Source organism: Lonchura striata, chromosome 16, assembly GCF_046129695.1.
Source record: "Lonchura striata isolate bLonStr1 chromosome 16, bLonStr1.mat, whole genome shotgun sequence".
NCBI lineage: Eukaryota > Metazoa > Chordata > Aves > Passeriformes > Estrildidae > Lonchura > Lonchura striata.
This window is the reverse complement of record NC_134618.1, coordinates 7,635,573-7,653,941: the sequence shown is the minus strand read 5'-3', so window position 1 is coordinate 7,653,941 and position 18,369 is coordinate 7,635,573. Positions and strand designations below refer to the sequence as shown.

The window sequence follows — 18,369 nt, the reverse complement described above, 5'->3', positions numbered from 1 at the left end:
GCACTGCAGATGCTGCTGCGACTCCAGCCCGCGGACTGAGCTGCTTAATGTTAACCAAGGATTTTGTACGCATTTTGCAGCCAGAGCTGAGCTCCATGCTGCCGTGGTTGCTGCATTACCTCCACCAGTTTCTGAACTGGCTGTTGAAATGGCAATTGCTTGTTCTAACCTGCCTCTGGCAAGCTCTGCTCCGTGCACCCTGCCCTGCCCCTCTCCTGGGGAGCGCTTTGCACCCTGCAGTTCCTCCTTTCTGCTTGCTCAGCCTCTGTGTCCCTGCTTCACCTTTCTCCTTTAATGCTGAGCACAGCCCTAGCCAGGCCCTCCCTCCTGACATCCCAGACACAAAAGAAAGGTCACCGCCATGCCCCTGTTTCAGGTAGGAAAAGACATACCAAACAGACCTGGGGACAGAGCTGTCCCATGCCAGTGTCACAAACAGTCTGCACAACACGGCCTCTCAAGGCTTGCACAGATCTACTCTATGAAGAGAAAAGTCCCAAGGACTGTTTGTCTTTCCAGCTGAAATTTGTAACTAGGTGTCACCCCAAGCTACGTGGGCTCTGGGATGCAGAAATTCATTGACACAAAACCCACATTCAAAACAAGTGAGTTTTTGACTAACTACTAATGGATGTCCTGTACCAAGATTAGCAAATTACCTCTTCCAGATCCTTAAAACTGAGCTTATTCCTTGAATTTACTGGAAAAAAGGGAAGAGTTCAGTATATAAGTACTTACTGCAGAATTCGTTTTGTGCCTTGGACTGAGCACAAAGGAATTGATTTGCTTAGTAAAATTATCAGTATTTATATTTGTCCTCATGGCTGTTAATCTGAGCAGAGAGACTACAGTTTTACAGCTACATAGGGGAATGCCTTTTAAAATGTACTCTGAATACTTCATTAAAGATTTTGGCATAGCTGAGGTTTCCTGTGTTCTGAACACTGCACAGACAAGAAGTGCATAATCAAACAATGGCACTTTACTAAAGGCACAACTCTACACAAAAGAAAAATTTGGGAATAACATGGCCTAGCAGAGAAGTTGTGTCAGGGGGAGACTGCTGAGTGGGTTTGGTTTGTTTGTTAATCTGCAAGTGAGGTACAAAGCTTTGCTGCTATACAGGTCATCCAGAGATGGGTGGGAAAATAATTGTTTTTCCTCATCTGCATTTTGTACAGGAAAATTGACAGTCTTGCTAAGCAGACAGCCCTAAATGATACATATTTTGTACCCCAACTGGAAGCACTTACACAAAAGAGCTGCTACCTGGTTCTCCCCAGGGACAGATAAATCAGAGGTGTGCATTGGTGAGCACAGGTTCCATACATAAACATATAGGCACTGCGATTTATTACTTGTAGATAGCTCCAGCATGTTAATGTTCATTTCTCTTCCATATTTCAAGAGCACCAGAAGAACTATTCACAGTATGACATTTACAATAGAGTTTATGCAGCCAGATTTGCCTACTTAAGGCTCTCACTGTATTTAGAGCTGCTGCAGCCATGCAGAGTCCTCTGGCATGAGGCACCGAGCCTGCTGTCAAGGATGTTTGATATCTTTAGCAAAGCAGAGACAGGACTCTCTCACTGGGAAACGTGCAGTGAAGGGAAGGGAGAGCAACTCATGAGATGCTGACAGACCTGTTTTTCTGAGCTGTGCAATATACAGGGCTTTAGAGGAAACTTCCCCTCTTTTATCCTCTTCCCCATAGCACCAGCACTCACCCCAGTACATGCTGGGACTTTCCTAAAACTGCTCAGCTTTGCTTTTTTCTGTTTTGTTTGATTTTTTTTTTTATTTTTTTATTTTTATTTTTATTTAGAAGAACAGAACCTGGAAGTTTTTCATTAAGCACCATGGAGTCTGGAGTAGCCTGAAGAAGGCCAAGTCTGGCTTTGTATCTTCTTCCCATAGTTTCAGTAGCTGCAATTTTTTTACTGACAATAGAGTGGATTCAAACTTTGAACTGTCCATCCACAGCTTTCCACAGAATCTTCCTGCAAACTCCCTTTATCTTTGGTGCTGAGACAGACTCCTGAGACCTACTCATTTAACAGTGGGATAATATATTTGGAGTCATGGATCAAATGGTTTCACCACCCAATGAAAAGACACTTTTTCTCCATCACTGGAGCCATGCATTGACCTTGCTGTACCCTGGCATATGGAGCTGCCAAAGCTGTCAGTGACTGCCAGCCAGAGCATAGGAACTGTTGAGAAGACTTAGGAGAGAAGGAAAAAGGTGCACTTCTGTCTTTGAAGGACAAGTGGTGGAAAAGAACCAGATTCTTACCAAGTGGGAAGACTAATCTGGGACAAGCTGCACAGGATGGGGGGAAGAAGCACAGTGGCAATGCAGAGACGGGGAAAGATGCTCAGAGGAGATCCAGGAATCAGCATCATTTTATCATATACAAGAGAGAAGCAGAGACTCATAGAATACCAGGTTGGAAGGGAACCTCAAGGATGATCTGTTCCAACCTTGTCATGCAATAGTTACCATCCAAATACTTTTTTGCAGAAGGCATTTCCTTCCTGTCTGATGAGGTCAGCAATGGCAGCTGAAGCAAATTGTGACCTTTGCTTTTCAACTTGTCTCAGTAATGAAGTGAAAGAATGACAGTGAACAGCATTAGCTACAGTATAAATATACTGGTTTTTCAGTCTTAGGCACTGACAGTGAAATATTCCAGACCTGCAGTTCACTCTGTGGTATAGAGATATGCTAAACATGCTCACTGCAAACCCATATGTGCTTTACGATGTCCACCCTGAGACCTCACTTGCCTGCTTCTGTACAGCAAAGAGCAAACCAGGGCCTTAGCCCATGATTCTTTTTCTTGAGGTGTTTTACAGTTCTTTCCCAGGCCACTACATAAGAACTAACCTGTCCTTTGGAAAGATTTATGAAAAATATATTGAGGGGAGAACCAGCATTTGATTTGGTTTTGCAGACTTGTTCATCAAAGCAATCAGGCTGTACCAAACCTCTGTGTTCAGTCTGTCTGAATTTAAAGCACTTCGAAGGGAAGGTGAAGCTGAAGATCTGGATACTATACTGGGTAGATCATACAAAGAACAAATTTTAAAATGGAACATGTATCTGTCCCTTGTGGGCAGAGGGAGATGACACTGATGGCTCCTCAATGAGAACCACTCACACACAAGCCTATTGAAGCCTCTCCTCCTGGCTGCTGAATATTCATTATGGGTGCAACAGGCTGGAGTACCATAGTGGGGACACATTTTTGTGATGGAAACTCCTGTTCTAGTATTGTTAAAGGCCTTCAGCATCAAAACTGTGAACAAACCTATACAGGACTGAGGTAAGTTTTTTGCTTGGTTGCTTTGTTTAATTGTCTTCCACTTTCACTAATGACAGTGATGATCAGTTGATTGCTTCTTTGATTGTTCCTTTCCCCACTGGAGCCTTCAGTCTTTGTGATTTATGTGCTATAGTTATCAACAGTCCAAATGCTGAAGTAGTTTATCACATGCAGAAAATGTGACAATTCTTTCTTCAGAAAGAAGCACAGTCTGGCATTTCTACCATACAGGGAGGTTTAAAATGCCTGACTCTCTTGGTATTTCTAATTGCTCTGCATATTTCTCATGTAACACATCATTACCAAATCAAAATCATCACACTTCTATTTTTTATTTTTTGCAAAATTATAAGAAAATAATCTCTTCTATGAGTGTTCTGCATTCTTCTCTTGTTTAGAAATGTCAGGGTGCAAAGAGAAAACAAAGTAGTAGCTTGTTTCCATTTCTGTTTCCCAGAAGAGGGCACTTGTTCAGAGGGCTCTGAACAAGTGCCCTCTTACATACTAGGGACAGGAGAAAAAGAGTGATGCAAGTAATAAAAATGACAATTCTGTTATTTCCAGACTTCTCACATACAGAACATTCTGCAACATTAGCAAAGCTATAACCCATGTATTGAAAAAATACAATCCTTCAGAAAGTCTGATAAAACCTTGAGCTATTTCCTCCATCTCTCTAGAACTAAAGATGCCAAATTTTTCAATACAATATGATACAAACTAATCTTCCATCTGAAATGCCTTGTGCTTGCCAGGATTTTTTCCTGTTTCTTAAAAAACAAACAAAAGCTTGTTTTGAAAGAAATATGAAAGGAACCAAAGAAGTTGTGTTGAGCCAAACCTCCTGCTTTCTCCACCCTCACTGTACTCATCTAGAGAGCATCTGGCAAACAAATCCATTGATAGTTTAGAAAAGTCTTTTATCTGTCCTCACAGACTTAAAAGGAAAGTGGAGAGCATACACATTCTGAACTAATTGCACATCCTCTTTGTACTTTTGCCATCTTGAAAAGATGATAGCACAGCACACAATACATACTTTAAAAGAAAAAGCCTTCTCTGGTAAGGCTGCATGAAACCCAGGTTGGTAAAACTTGCAGGAGAGAGGGCCAGCTACATTAACAATGAGTTGTCCAAATAAACACAGATGAAGGGCAGCATATAAATCCTGCCTCCATACTGTAAGTGATACCAGAGCAGGCAGCATACCCTCCTTAAGTAGATTGCACAGTGTACGATCTCTCCCCTGGTACATAAATCTATAACATGTGAGACACAGGTGAGGAAATGTTGGTGTCTTTCATGCATATTTATGTAAATGCTATGATTACACTAAGTAATCAAACCAGCAGCATGCAAATTTGAACATGCATCATCAAAGAAATGCAAATATTTATATAACAGTTTAAGTGGGAAACATTTAGGACAGTCCTTTGCTAGGAAAAGATTTATTTTCGAATAGCTGACCATTGCAAAGTTGGGAGCTGCTATTTATCAGAATTTGAGCATTCAGCAAACTTCTGAGGACCTAATTGCCTTCTGTGCTTGCAGGTATCCTCAGGAATAAAATTCTTCTCAGAATGAAAACTTCACCTAAACCAGAATAAATTGGCTAATTACTATGGTGTATATATTAAAATCCCAATTTTCTGTTTTTAGTCTTTTTAGTATTTGGCTTCCTGCAGCTTCCTGCAATGAAAAATACAAGGGCTCTAAGGCCATTTCCTCCAAAGTGACCACAGTATTGCTTTCTAACTCCTTCCTCAAACACAGAGCATGTACATCAAGATAAGAAAAAAAAAAACCTTTCTTAAAAAAATACATTATATGAACCATTGCACTATATTCTTTGGCAGATGCATAGTGTCAAACCTTATTTCAAACCTGTTAAAGAGGTTAAAACAGATTTGTAAATGACTCAGACTGAGCAGAGCTCTTGGGAATGCTTTCTTGGCTGTCTTGCAATCCAGAACTAAGAAGAGATGGGGGAGGAAGCATTAGGGGCTTTTTTTTTTTGCAGGTAGTTTCATGTTTTTAGCACTATCAAACTGGATTTCACAGGCTGTCATGCTGTGTCCTCATGTCTTGGAAACTTGGGTGTCTCAGCTGTGCAGCGAGCAGCATCCTCACTGAAAGGTCACACTGCTGGAGAAAACAAAGCAGTCCTTGAAACACTGTGAGCCACGGAATGTCTGGGGTGATTCGTCCACATTTTTATTTCTGATCTATAATGAGGTCTAAAGTTTGTTTTGAAGGATCTGTTTTGGAATACAGTGCAGATCTGTGGAGGCTGCCATGCTGATGACATTACAGGATGCCTGGCAGTCCTTGATGTCTTGCCACATGCTCCTCCCAGCTGCAATTCCATTTGAGCCATTCCTCCGAGATCTCTTATGGACTATCAAGCCCGAGGATACAGATGTTAACAGCTCCCATCAGTTAAAAACAAAAGCAATTCCAAATAGAAATCAATTTTCCTGAATGGTTGACTATTCATCTCTCAGAAAGAGTAACTGGTGAGACTGAGCTCCCGCTGTAATGCCAGGCTGCTGCTTCTGAATTTCTGACTCTCACAGGCAGAGGTGTCTCACTGCCTCTCCAGCAATCACGGTTTGACACAGAAGGGTGCTATGTCTTTCATTTTGATTTCCTTCTACTCACTACCTATTTTACCTCCCCATCTTTGCACTCTATTCTGATTAGTTTCCCTTCAAATGGAAAAGAGCATTGCTACCAGATTACTTTTGCATGGTGGGATTTGAGTCCTTTTTCAGGTTAAGTAAACTGGACAAAAACTTTAGTGACAGATAGATATCTAACATTGCACAGAGAAATTCCAAGAGCTGTTTGTCATCTGTTGGCTAGGGGCACAGACAACTTCCAGACACATTAAAAAAAAAAATCTCTTTCAGTAGAAGAACAACCATCCATTTCACATCTAACTGATTACTACTTGTGCAGTTCTGTTAGATATCATGGAGCCTTATACCTTGTGGCAGTTAATATACTCAGCATTTCATACAGAGCTGAAGCCTTTTGAAGCCTTCCCTTCCTGGTTCACACTGTCTAAATTCAGTTTATTTCAGAATGTTTTTGTAGGTCCTAAGCCTGATATCTGTTGATATTAACCCACAAAACTGAAAGTATTAATGGCAAAGGTTACAAGAAGAGTATCTCATAAGTCTTACTCAGACAGGATCTTGAGGTTAGACTAAAGTTCATGACTATTACACCACGTATATCATTACCTTTTTGTCCAGTATTACAAGTGGTTGTTTTTAGAAAAGACTCACAACAAAGATTAGTTAACCAAAATGTTATATATTTCATACCTTCCATTAACTAGGATCTTGTTCTACACCTAAAAGCCCCAAATCCTCCTGAAGTTTTACTCATTTCTGAAAGAAAAGGTCTCTTCCAGCCTTGATGATTGTATGATCCTATGATTCTAAGAGAGCTCTTCCTGTTAGCTGTTACCCAAGTATCATCTTAAATTAAACTAGATCTTAATTTTGTTAAATTAATATCTAGTTTAATATGATGCTTAACTCACAAAAAGAAAAGCACAAAAGACAACTGTTTTACTTACTCCAAGGAAACTAGAACTGAAAACAAAAAGGAAATACAGAGGGCATTATAAGCTTATAAAAAGGAAAACAAAATAAAATAAGTACTCTTAAAGTGATTCTCTGCTTGGGGCTGCCAGCCTGAGGTCAGTGCCCAGCTGTGACTCAGGGCTGAGTGAGCAGCAGTGAGAACCTGGCACAGTTCCACACATCCCCAGGCTGGGGCTGCCCTGCCCTGTGTCTGCCTGCAGCCCTGTGCCCCTCTGCAGCCCTGTGCATGCCCTGTGCCTGCCCTGCAGCCCTGTGCCCCTCTGCAGCCCTGTGCATGCCCTGTGTCTGCCTGCAGCCCTGTGCCCCTCTGCAGCCCTGTGCATGCCCTGTGTCTGCCTGCAGCCCTGTGCCCCTCTGCAGCCCTGTGCATGCCCTGTGCCTGCCCTGCAGCCCTGTGCATGCCCTGCAGCCCTGTGCATGCCCTGTGTCTGCCTGCAGCCCTGTGCCCCTCTGCAGCCCTGTGCATGCCCTGTGTCTGCTTGCAGCCCTGTCCCCTCTGCAGCCCTGTGCCTGCCCTGCAGCCCTGTGCCCCTCTGCAGCCCTGTGCATGCCCTGTGCCTGCCCTGCAGCCCTGTGCCCCTCTGCAGCCCTGTGCATGCCCTGTGTCTGCCTGCAGCCCTGTGCCCCTCTGCAGCCCTGTGCATGCCCTGTGTCTGCTTGCAGCCCTGCCCACAGCACTGGGAGCAGGAGCCTGCTCAGGAACTGGGCAGCTCTGTGCTCCCAGAGCAGCCCCTTGCTGTCTCACTTGCTGGGGACATTGCCACCTCTCCCAGAGGGCAGCACTGGCTGTCTGCAAAGGGGCAGGGGATATCTCTGCCTCTTGGATATCACCACCATGGAGAACAGCAGTGAGACTATCTGGATATGCTTTAAGTGAAATTGCTTTTTGCTTCTGCTAACTGTAAAATGAAGTGTCAATTTTTTCAAAGCATTGCTATAGATAGTCCCTAGATTGGGCCTAAAATCTGATTTTTACACACAAACCACACCATGAATCCAACTCCTTGTACTATTTGGGGTCTACTTGTGTCCTTCAGATCTGACTCCTCACAGATCTCAGCATACCTGGTTTTCCTTTCTTAAGTAAGGGTTTACTCCTTCCTCTCTACCTTGTAAGTAGAAACTTACTCCTACCCATATTTCCTTTGATAAAATTGCTTACAAGCTGAGCCTTGCTAGATATGCAATAATGAGGTGAGAAATGTGGCATATCCTTATAATTCTTGCACACTTGCTAAAAGCATGGTGAGACAGTGAGTCAGCACACACCACTGGATGGTTTCAGGCACAGCAACCTCCATTGGCATATTACCTATATATTCCTATGCAAATCCTAATAGCACATCACTTAACCATACTCTGTCAGACAAAACAACCTCTTAGATCTTTTATTTTTCCACTGGAAGAACCTTACAGCAAAATTAGCACTGTCAGTGATGCAATTATGCATACACACATTAGACATCAAATAAAACCCCTTGGGTAGTCTGTACTGACAGGCTGTGATGACTGGCCTACTTAGATTGACACATCCTATAACCTAATGCTTCTACAATCTTAACTTCTCCTTTTGGGTCCCCTAAATTACTGACTGCTGCTCCCTGTATGGCAGGATTTGGTGGAGAAAGTGCAAGGATAACTGGTTTTATAGAAAACAGCAAACACATAAACACTGAGCCAGGACCTCCAAAGACCTCTAAAGAGGCACTCAGAGAAGCAGGGCCTGACTCCAGTTGCCCACTATATCCTGTCTCTTTCTGATGGTAAAGAGGCTCTACCCACCCAAAACAAAAGCACTTAAATCACAAATGCAGTGCTTCAGAAAAAGACCTATGAAATGACACACACACACACATCACTCAGTGATCCAGTGAAGAGCAAATTTAAAATACATTCATTTTTCTTCCCAGAGTGGCACAACTGTCTTTGTAAACTCAAAGGAGAATCACAGACTAAGGCAATAAGAGACTAAGATCATGCTTCAAGTGCCTTTTTAGTATACTCTAGATATCAATAGTTTCTTGACTCTGGGAGAAGTTAAATAATTAAAAGAAGCAGCACCACTAGCATTCCTAACAGTCTAAAAACCTAATGCTTCAAACAACAGAAGTATTGTTACTTCTTGCCATGATGCTATAGTTGCATGACTTGGCAGGAAGTACATGCAGTTTCCAGGACACTAACTGAGGTGCTGTGAGAGAAATATTATGGATTGAATTCTTTCTCTTCAGCTGAACAGAGAAAAAACAGTCAAAATATATACAGACCCCTAACATACAGCAGGTCACTTGCAAATCAAGAAATTACCTGTGCAATAATGAAAAGAAAAGCCACAGAAGTTATAAGAAAATTCTGAAGTTGCTCTGTAGTTACAAATCTGGAAGTTAAGGATGAGATTTGAGACAGACATGCAGATGTCTTTTCTAGCACAGGAAATTGGGACAATTCCAAATTTTTATTTAGCAAATTTCACAATTATTGCAATGGTCCAAGAACTTGTGGGCAGCGTCATCCTCTTGTGCTGTCTGTAGTGTTGCCATTTGCTTTATTCTTATAGGCTTTGTTTTATGGTTTTGAAAAGCAGCTTTGCTGTCTGGGGGCCTATATTGTTAACTCCTTAATACCCTCTGACCTGACTACATCTGCACTGCTACCTGTAGCTGCAAGACTGATCTGATCCAGAGGTTCTCTTTCAATCCAATGGGTTAAATTTCTTCTTAAAAGGAAAGAGCAGGAACCGTAATTTGCATTAGCAGCACTAATGCACACAAGATGCTGCAGTGAACAATATAAAAATATATTTAGTGATACTGCTGGATACCACAGGTATGAGTTCTTTTCCAATTATAAATATCCCTACAGAAGTGCAACACAGAAAAGAAACTACTGGTTTTTTTTCACATAACATTTTTGACAGGTTGTCTTTTGGGATTTCAATCTGTAGCCCATGGGCTTTCCTTTGATACCAAGAAATTTGTCACCTTTGGCATCAGGTTAAAGGAACAACGGAAAGTAACAACAGACAGTCTTATCAGAAAGCCAGAAACAAATTCTTGTATCTGTTGATGATGCATTTTACTGGGTCCTCTATTATAGAAGGGTTAGGTCCCAGAAAAAGAAAAATTAAGATTCATTGCATCTAAACACATCTCAGACTCTTTTGTGCTTCCTCTATTCTTTAAAACTCAGTGCAGTCTTATCTAGCTGGTTCCCTCCACAGGGATATCCCTCCCTCAGCTCCCCTCCGTAGCAGAAATTTGCATTCCTGCTCAATGCCTATGTTTATTTTTGGACATATGCAATCATTCTAATGAGTGATAAAACCCCTGGATGCCTAGACCAATCTGATAAGCACCACTGAATGCACAACTGAAGCCAAAGTCTAAGCATGTTTGTTTATTTCCCACAACAGGTTCTGTCCACTGAAACATGGCTTGAAATTAAAGGGTAATCAAAAAACTTAGTAAGCAGGAAGAAGAGGAAGTGAGATGAAAACAACTGTCTTTAACCATCCTCTCTGTCACTCTCCAGACTGCTCCTGCTTAATCTTGCCTTGAGGTATTCCTTGCAGATGTTACATGGAAGAACATCATACAGGGGTATAAACCCTTGTTCACATACATACACTTCTGATGGAAGAGCAGGATTATTTCCTGGGCTGCTTCACTCAGTGATAGGATCATTCAGTACCTTTTGCTGCTCGAGACCTCCCAACAAGGTTTTACTTGAGTATTCTGCTTAATTTAATCTTAAATGTGTGATATTCGCCTATCTACATTATTGTAAAAGATCAGGCAAAGGTATTGGAAAGTCTTTGGAAACAGAAAGAAAAGAAGAAATAGAAACAACCACTCCCCTTCTGCACATCCTTGCCTGGGTTTTACAGTTGGGATAAATTGGGTTGTGTAAGATCCATGAAGTCACAGTCAGAGGAATTGTGTTCTGCCTGTCCTTATCAGAGAATGATTACCGGTTGGTGTTTCTCCGTCAGATTCAAATCTGGGTTTTATTAGCTACAAAACCAACCTCTGGAGCTTGGCGGGAAAGTCACCCTGAATTACCTTCCTGAACATTTTCTGGATTTCAAATTCTTCACGACATGATAACAAATAGAGCTATTTTGGGAAAAAGACAAGATGCTTTATACTTGGCACTATTGCATGAGGCTATCATTAATGCTAGACAAATCCAAAAAGGCAATTGAGTTTAGTCTAGCAAGATAGAGGGTTACATTCTTGATTACAAAGTAGGAAATTAAAAGTTATCAAAACCAAAACAAGAAAGACACAGAACATATTTGAAACAGTTCAATTCTCCCAGCTGTCTCAATACTTCTCTGAGTAATGTCCCTGGAACAAATATGGGAGAAGATGGGAATTGGTACAACTACATTACAAATTTTGACTTTTAGAAACAACTTGCCTTTACTGTGAAAACAAGAACTGAAGTTTGAGGTGGGTGAGGTGGCTCAGAGCTGAAGATGCCACTGTCTTCTCTTCAAACAACATCCATTTCCTCCCCTCATTTTTGGTCCCAGCTTGAATGACATGAACATTTTCTCTGCCTGGGTGATCTTCTGACTGTATAGAGTGTTTTTGAATATTATTTTAGCTTAAGCAATCTTCAAGAGGAATAATATTCTTCCAGGCTCATACAGCACTTGAAGTCACACCTCTATACCTGCTCTTTAAACTGAACACACTTCAATATGCCATTTTCAGAGTCACTACACAACATTTACACTTGGTGTCAATGTGTGTTCCCTCTCTAACATTTAAGGGAAGGAACCTTCAAATAAGGTGTGTCCCACGTTCCCCTAACACAGAGTGGCTGAGGCTGGCAGGAGATCTGGTTTATCTGCTCCAAACCCCCTGCTCCAGCAGGGCCATCTCTTCTCCTCTGGAGGGAAAGAAGAAACATCTCAATTGTTGAAATTTTCAGGACTCTGCTGTGGCTGATCTAAAAACAGCAACAGTTCTACTTCATATTAGAGGGTAGGCCAGAAGTACTTTCCATCCATATCTCTAAATCCATAAATATGAGTGTGCTTCATTCAGTGAAAGGTTTTATTTTTCTCTTGATCAAAAAGTACCCCCATCCAGCAAGTCAAAGCTCACTGCTGTCAAGTGCCTTATGCCGTTGGTTTCACTCCCACTTTGCAGTTCTACATCCATTACTGGCACTGCCACAAGCTGAATGTTTTGGGTGCTGTCACACTGGAACATTCACAGCTCTGTATTTTTAATGCTATCGTGGCTTGGTTCATTAACTACTCCACTTGAACCTCGTCTTCCTTTCATGAAATATTTACAGCTCTTTGGTAATATTTTGTACATCTGTTTTTTCCCCCCATTCATTTAAAAGCCATTACCAATGTTTTCATAATAAGAGACTGTTTTACTGAATAAAGATAACAGTAGCCAAGTCAAGAACAGCATGAACAAATTAAAATTAAAAAAGGAAGCAAAGCCATTTAGAATTCAACAATACACAGCCATAATATTTATTATTCCCTGCTAACACTAAATAATATTGAAGTGTATTATTCTATTCTATTCTTCAAGGTCCATCTTATATTAAATGAAGTTAAGACAGCATATTCCAGTCACCTAAAGTAGCACTATCAACTTTTATTACAATATGGAGATAGCTCTGCTTTTTAAAATTAGTATCTACAATAAAGCTTCTATTTTAAAGTGATATAAATAAATTTTGATTTTTCATTGAAAGCTACACAACAAGTTGCTTATTCCTTATTCACAGGTTAAGTCTGTACCTGGAAAAGTCACTTCCCTCCTTGTGTTAGCATTCCCCACAATGGCTGGCAGTTCCCTAATTCCAGCAGAATGCAGCCACAACTGGAGCTTTGAACACTGAAGCACTTAGACCAACCCCGTGGCAGATTATCATGCAGAGCTTTGGCCTGGGATGGATTTGTATTCAAGGGGAGCCAACAGAGAAAATACTAACTAGAATCCAAGTGTTCCTTGAAATCATGAGTTCATGGAAGACAAACTTTACCTAAGTTTTCATAGTACTTCCATTTGATGATGAAAACTTGCTTTTGTATCCATACAGATGTAGAATGCAGAAAAGCCATAAATCTTTGGTATATCACTTGGCAGAAGAGTAAATCTAAAGCTATTTATTAGTTTATTAATGAGGGAGAAAATAAATCTGAAGTTTTAAATTATATATATATTCTATTTCCTTGCCTAAGTATCTGCATAAACAGGTCCAATACAGCAATTTTGTACTGAATGAACCTGTAAAGAGACAGAACGACTAATTAACAATTTGATATCCTGATCTTACAACCATTAAAAAAAACCTAAAAATCTAACCAGATTCTGTGAATACATAGCACTTCCCACCTTAGATAGCCCAAATGCACTGGATTCACACTAGTGGGAGGATTTTATAGTTTTATTTGAGAAACAGTTTAGCTACCGGCTGTAATATGAGAATTGTCTGCTCCAAGTCCATGCTAGGAGACAGCAGCAAGACTCCTCAATCCCTCAGTGGGGGTGGAACAGGACTGATGGAAGAAACAGCTGAAGAGTCCTTGGAGGGAGAGTGTGTAAAGAAAGGGCGGATCACTGTTCTGATGAGGAAAAGAACATTCTTGTATGCTCAATGAAAATGATTACACTTAATGTATGCCACTAATCCTCCCACATGCCCTGAAGACCTAAGTGAGCCCATGCACATTGTTCTCTGGTGTTTTTGATGGCAACTAATTAAACTTCATGAGTGGGAGTGCTGACTTTAGGGGTTTTATCTCACTGCACTGCAATTTATTTTCATTGGCAACTGGTTGACTTTTCCTTTACAACATGCAACTTATGAATGTCTCAGTTATTTTGTCCATGCAATCACAAAGATTGATACATCTATGTCTAAAGCAGCACATTTTTTAAAATTGCAGTTCAGAGTCCCATTTAAGTACCAAGCCCACAGTGATTTATTTAAGGGTTTATTATGTTCTCAATTACAATTTCAGTTGCTTTTGGAGCTTTTTCTCTGGCCTCCACTCTCAGTTCCTACTTGGATACCCTTGCACATCCTCCACTCACTATTCCCTGAAGGCTTTAGTATCCAAACCACTGCTGCCTTCTTTTTCTTGCTCAACAACAGCAACAGAGTCAGTGGCAAAGGAATATGGCAGAGAAATGAGTCACCACTAAGTAGTTCATTAAACCACATATCATATGGAAGAAATTACTGTATATTAAATATGTTGACTTGATTCCACTAATCAAATAATAAAAATTTTACTTGAATGATAAAATTTGCAAGATAAGTAAAGAAATACAGAAATGAAAAAGTAATTTACTACTTTGATGAAAGCAAACCCACCCTTTCCTTTCTTAGCTCCTAGATTTCAGTGTTATGTTAAAACAAATTTTTTAATTAGAGTGTTTAAAAGTAAAAATAACATATGGAAGCAGTTTGGGAAATTTAGAAATCTTTTTTGTTTGTAGGAAAGGAAAGCATGGTGGGTGTGACAGAAATAATATATTCTAAGATGCTGTCACAGGACCTGAACTGTGCATTTGCACAGACAATACAATATCTGAGCAATTTTTGGGAGCAACTGAATTTAAACTAAATTTAGTTCCATCACAGCCTCTTTCTACTGAAGAATATAAAGTTATTTATATTTAAATTGCCTGTTTAAGTGAGATAAAAAATTTAATATTTTGGTAGCTACCATGGCACTTTTGGAGACATTTCCCATGGGCAGTATTACAAGCTTCCATATTTCTGCTTTTGCAGTAAAATGAGGGCTGTCCAAACAGGAGATAATGCTATAAAGACAAACTTCTTTCACCAGGTTGGAAAGCAGGAAAGACTTATCTGAAACCTCTGTAGTGGGGATGCCTGCCTGTGTTTCCATGTTTCCATAAAACCATCCCCCCAAAAAAACCCACCAAAACCCAACAGACAGACAAACAACAATAAAAACCCAGTCCCCTCAGCCAAATCCTAGTTTGATTTTCAAGGCTGCTCTGCAATGGAGACTAGTTCCTGCTAATTTATCTTTTATTTCACTTGATTTCTTAGACTATACTGAACATTGACCATTTGGTTCATGTTAATTTTCTGAAATCTGTTAATGATCTCAACTGGCCCAGTCTGAGCACTCTGAATAACCAGCCCAGGTTACAGCATTGCCATAAAACAGAAATATGGATTAAGATCTAGCATTAGCAGTGCTGTTGGAACCTGAATGCATTCAGGTTTTGCAACAGGCTACCAATAATTTTGTTATAGCTCTTTGCAACTGAACCCCTCTTGAAAAATTATGATGAAATTTTAGAATTACTCAGGCCCTGGTTTGAAACACATCAAGAGTTTCTCAACACATCCCATACATCAGTATAATGAACTTAAATTATTCACTGGCTGGTCAACTTACAACAATAAACAGAAACAGGAATCCAAGTTCAAAACCTCTGTTACTTTGCTTTTATTTCCTTAAGTACACATGAAGACAGATTTTATTAGAGTATTTCACATATGTTCTGCAAAGCAAGAGCTGCGTACATTTTCAACTGCAGAACTTGAAGAAACTTGTGTTACAGGAACTTTGCTAACTAAAAAATTCAGAACAGAAGAATTGTGAAAATTCCCAGACTTACCTAGGCACATTGTCCTGATGTATTGCAAGGTAAAAGAATTAAAAACCCCTTAAGTTACTTTTCTGCTCTAGTCCATTCTATTTTACCTAACATTCAGAAGATCTTCCTACTGCTTTCCATGAGACATCCAAAAAGGCAAATGAGAGCATTCAGTACCTTGGGAAAGCATGCTGCTAGATTAGTCACCCTTACTTGATTAATTTTCATCCTTAACAAACATACATGTCTTATTTGTGATTTATGGAAATCTCATTTCTAACACACATTTCTACACAGACTTGCTTGCTTTTGCAAACTTAGACACCTGTTGTATGATTTCTGACGTTATAAAGAGAACTCTGCCATCCAATACATCTTACCAGTGTTTTTAACAATGCAAGATAAAAACCCAAAAGATACAAAAATCGCTGACTTCATCAATGCTCAAGTATACTTCTATCCTTGAACTTGCTCATGTTTCCTGTAAATGCTAATGACATTGATTTCATGCCTCACTGGCACTGTGGCAGAAAGTTATCAAAATTAAAATTAACTTCCCACAGAAATACTCTCTATCTATAAGAGGAGAAAGGAAAGCAACTGGCTTAAAACCTGAGGAGAACTGCCACAGCTTCCCACCAACCATGGAAGGTCTCATAGGATTGAGCTACATTTACCCACCTCTAGTAGCATAAATACACTGTCAAGGTATGCGAAACAGACCAAATTATGGTGTGGAATTTTGTGATTATATGACTTCTCCAATAATTTGCCATTTTTTTCCTTTTACTCCACTTACGATTGTTTGGACAAAGTTGCACTTTTCCAGAAAAACTTCAACTGACAGAAGGTTGCACTTATGGCTAAAATATCAGAATAAACAGTGAGAGTTACCCCACATCACTGTACTTTTCAGCTGGACCTGGCACACTGGAAAATAACCTCCTTTGCAGAGGGATTGATTTCTAATCATTAAGACTCTCTGTTGAACTCTGCTTTATTCACAGATGTTTCTCAGTGGTATCATGTGACAATCATGCAGATGGATTTCTGTTATTTAGATTTCTCCCCCTCTTTTTTTTCCTCTCAGCAATACTGGCTTGGCTTCTTCTGCTCTGGAGTGCTGGCTGCAGAAGGAACTGGGATAGGATGTTTTTGACAAGCAGCACATTCTGTTTTAAACCCTTTTGCACGGAATACAAATCCTTGAATGTTTTCCAGAAATCTGAAGTGTGTTGACTTCTATACTCAGAATAATAAACACAACTGTGCTTGTCTAACTAAAAAGAAGTGGAAGTGCAATGCTGTGACCCATTCAGGACAGAGCAGTTAAAATGCATTCACCCTGCCCACACTCTCAGTATCACAACTGGATTTCTCAGGGTGGGAGTGGTGGGGGTTTGATGGGGGTGTTGTTGTTTGATTCATACTTATTTTTATTAAGTAGTTCCTTGGAGTAGCAGCCAAGATTTTGAATAGTTTCCATAACATAGCTGACTAATAATCAAGGTGCTCCTTAGTTTCTGCCATTGAATTGGGCAATTCTTTGAGCAGGGTATTACCCTATGCTATCAACAAACTGAGTGTTCTACTTTGCATCAGCAGCAGACAGCCTGGGAAAATATTGCTTGATTGGCATTGCAATTCTTAAAAGACAAAAAAAAAAAAAAACCAAAAAAACCCCAAAAAACCAAAAAAGAACCAAGGCCTTCAAACTCTAAGGCCTCAAGGGGTGTTAAGTTTAGCTAAAAAGCTAAATGTTAAAATTTCATCCAACTGGAATGTGTAGCAGCATTTCAAATTAAGATGCTGTGACTAAGGATATGGTAATGCCATAAGGAAAATATATTAAAAAAATCTAAGCACAGCTGTGCCCAAGTTAGGCAGTGATATCATAGAAAGCTAGTAATGCCAATTCAGAGGGAGGAATTATCCACTGCACCTTATTCTCCTCTTTTATGTTGATGTTGAGGCAATACTGATGCTCAAACCAACACACAGAAGTTCTAACATAGCTGAGCTCACTTGAAAAAATTAAACTGTCCAATTGCTCAAGTCACAGCCCAGCTGGGGCAACCAGAGATCAGCCAAGGACATGGATTGTGGCAGCTCCCTCTGAAGTCAGCATGAGGTCTTATTATAGCCATTTTTATCAAAGCATCAGCCAGAGGGAAAAAACCAAATGTGGTCAGAGGAAAGAGGTGCATTCTAGGTCCTGGCACTGACTCCTTTTGTTTATGCCCAGTTCTGCTGTGATTGATAGACAATGAAGATTTGTCTTTTGTTGAACATGTTAGTCTAGCTTTTCAATTGTATTTCTGCTGTTCACAAGTGGGACAGCAAATATCTGATTTTCAGCTTAAAACATTTTCTAGCCTTATTTGATAAGAAACCCTAAGTTATTTATAAAATACAAGGGGTTTTGTGTCTATACTAATTCATTAACAACTAGAGAAACTTTGGTTTATTATACTACAACAGAATAAGATATGGCAGGGGCTGAACAACAGTGACCTCCTCTATCATCATCAAAATGCAGCAGAGCTTTCAGACAAAGAAAACTGCTGTTTGCAGAATGAATTTTTAAATAGCACGCAATTTTCTTAGAGAAAAATCCCTCTTCCCAATTTCATACAGGAAACCTCAAGGATTTTAAGTGGGGCATTAATCTGAGACTATACATTGCAGTTACTTTCCTGCTCAGTGTGATCTACTGAGAAGGCTGTCAAAACTTTTAATTCCTTAATTGGCATATCTGTGTTTATGAATGTGATTGTCAAAATGCAAAAAAACTGG

General features: G+C 40.1%; 1 long non-coding RNA gene across 1 annotated transcript; it reads left to right on the top strand.

Moving 5' to 3' along the window:
- Positions 1-3,230: 3,230 nt before the first annotated feature.
- LOC116184154 (uncharacterized) lies at positions 3,231-16,849 on the top strand. The gene is made up of 3 exons (XR_004148899.2): positions 3,231-3,332; positions 10,362-10,507; positions 16,664-16,849. It is a non-coding gene; the product is annotated as an uncharacterized LOC116184154 (long non-coding RNA).
- The last annotated feature ends 1,520 nt before the right edge of the window (positions 16,850-18,369 follow it).